Here is a 2,775-nt window from a genome sequence, read left to right as displayed (position 1 = left end):
TCAGTAATTAAGGTGGAAGTTCAACTATTTTTTCCAGAGTGTTCTGAATATTTACCTGTTTAGCATTGCAGTAAGCTTACAAACAGATACACACACATTAATTAAATGTATCTAAATTTTAAAACACTAAAAATGATTCAAATAAATGGAAAGACATATTATACCTCTAGGAAGAAAAATCAATATCATAAAGATATAAATTCTCCACAAATGGATCAATAGATTCAATGAACTGTTCATAATATAGAAGTTTAATATGATGTAAAATAAGGAAAGAAACCTATATGTCTATCTACAGAAGAATAGGTTAATTAATTGTGGTATATTTGTAAAATGGAATATTATTGAGCTATGTCAATGAACAAACTTTTCACAAACATCAAATGGAAGATATTCAGTAAAATGGCAACTCCTATTAAAAATGGTATATTTTATTATGTCTACTGAAGATAATATTTATTAATTTTGATTCCTGCAGGGATATTTACCTGAGTAGAGCATTGTTAAAACTTAAATATTTTTCCACTGCTATTTCAGTATACACTGTACCACAATAATTTAAAAAGATACTGTAGCAACAATTAGCTATGTTGAAAATGGCTGCTTTTCAACTCAGAAAAGGAAAAATAGACAAAAATTCTCATGAGAATTTTTATTTATACATAAATAATTCTGTCTTTATTACTCAATGTTATTGATTACTCAGGAGTAAAAACACGGTAGTAACAAATTTAGAACAGTTTGGAAATATATATTTGGCCTGAAAACATGCATACTACCATTTTCATTTTTAAGAGATTTTTTAAATATATATAAGGAAAAATGTCATGGTAAACCAATGTCCAAATGTAGAAGTAGGAGAAGCAACTTAAATAATTCTTAAGAGTAGAAAGCTGATAATAGTTGTCCTCAGTCTTCATTTGCATATATAAGTAGCAATATTTCTATTACTGTAGCTTTTCTTCCTTTTTTTTTTTTGTATTTTATTGAGATCACCTTTCTCAAATCCTCTCTATGAAAATTTTGGGCCCTTGATGAAATGACCTTCATATTTGGGCGCCAAAGAACCAGAGGATTTCAAATGTTCCTGATAAAGACGAGTTAAGAAATATATTTTTATTCAGTATGCCCATCCATACTCACTTACATTCAACAAGTTATAAAATTAATACATCCACTATGTTATGTCTTAAAGGCAGTTTGAAAAACAGAACCAAGGATTTGAGTTTGGGAAACCTTTGCTAGTGCAAAGACTCATGGCAAGACAAGCACCAAATACGCTTTAAAATATTTATTCAGATTTATTTGTACTTCACTCTGATCCCTCCCTGCCTCTCCACCCACCCTCTTACCTGTGTACAGATTTCTAACATTATCTTCTTGAATGTACAATAGTCTAATCTACAGTTTTTTTCTGTTGTAGATATAGCCACTCCAATCCATTTTCACAAGCAGCAAGTGACATTTGTAGAAGATAGAAACCAAAATCCTACTCTAAAAACAGATTATAATGCAGTTTCTTTCTGGCTTTATTTTCTGCTACTCCCCACATTCATCCTCTCCTCCAGACACACCATCTATTTATAGTTGCTAGATGAACACTTTAAATTATTTACCATAAGTATAGGTTAGGATTCAATCATGGAACCAGAACAACTGTGAGTGATATAAAATAAAACACATTATAAGGATTTATGCCTTACAAAATTCTGGGGAAAGTGGGTGAAGTAAAGTTCCAGGAGATGGTTGAAGCATCAGAGAAAAGTCACTTACCAAGGAGACGGCTAAGGAAAACTGGTGAAGAAATCTATGGAAGAAGTTGCCTCTCTACCTGCTGGTGAGGTAGAAGTTGCTTTGATCGGTAGATAAGCCATCAGGAAGAAAAGCTCTAAACGAAATAGAAAAAAAAAAAAAAAAAAGAAAAGACAACCTAAAATCCTTGAGAATAAACTGGTATTCACAAAGACACATCAGAATATGCTTCAAACCCAAATGATACAGGTAATCTGCAGAAGAAGCTGGTGTCTTTCACCCCAGAGTTGCACACGTGCCTGACTCAGGACTTGGAAAAGCTGAAGGAAGCGATCTGACAGCAGGCAGAGGAGCTGTGGGTCTATGCACACCAGTGAGAGAAGCCCGTGAATCAGCAGCAAATGTGTCAAGGGTTGGACATGCATGGAGGCTTGTACTAATCTTCTGTAATGACTGCTGCTCCTCTTGTACCTTCCAAATCTCACTTGAAGCTCTTTGTGCCAAATCCTAATTATACAGGGAAAGTAGTTCTAGAAAATTCCGTGCCTGCTTAGCTAAAACCTTATAGTAAAAAACCACCACATTCTGTTTATGTGTATTCCCTCCTCTGCCTGGAGAGTCCCTTCGCCTCAGTGCTACCACCTAATCTAGATAGTATCTCCTCCCCCACAGAGAATTCTCTTTTAAATACACAATTTGTTTTAAATATCTCTCTTCTCATACTTCCTAACTAATGTTGCTAATGGCTATTATAATAATATATTATAAACCATAATTATTATAACATATCATATAATAATGTCTAAATATTATATTTTCTTCTTTTTACATTTATGAATTTTCTAATTTTACTAACTTAAATTTCACTCCTTTAAACTTGTGTTTAAGTGTTTAATATTATTAAAAACTATTTGTGGAGGAAATAAATGAATACTATTTATCACATCCTACCCTATATATCAAATTATTTATCTGCCATCCCAACTGTATTATATGCTTCTTTAGGACAGGACAGAGTGGTCT

General features: G+C 32.7%; 1 long non-coding RNA gene across 1 annotated transcript; it reads right to left on the bottom strand.

The window, feature by feature from the left end:
* Positions 1–957: 957 nt before the first annotated feature.
* Positions 958–2,346, bottom strand: LOC129533008 (uncharacterized). The gene is made up of 2 exons (XR_008679004.2): positions 1,774–2,346; positions 958–1,087 (listed from the first exon to the last, which is right to left on the bottom strand). It is a non-coding gene; the product is annotated as an uncharacterized lncRNA (long non-coding RNA).
* Positions 2,347–2,775: the final 429 nt, after the last annotated feature.

This window comes from Gorilla gorilla, chromosome 3, assembly GCF_029281585.2.
Source record: "Gorilla gorilla gorilla isolate KB3781 chromosome 3, NHGRI_mGorGor1-v2.1_pri, whole genome shotgun sequence".
Lineage (NCBI taxonomy): Eukaryota > Metazoa > Chordata > Mammalia > Primates > Hominidae > Gorilla > Gorilla gorilla.
This window is presented reverse-complemented; position numbering and strand designations above follow the sequence as displayed.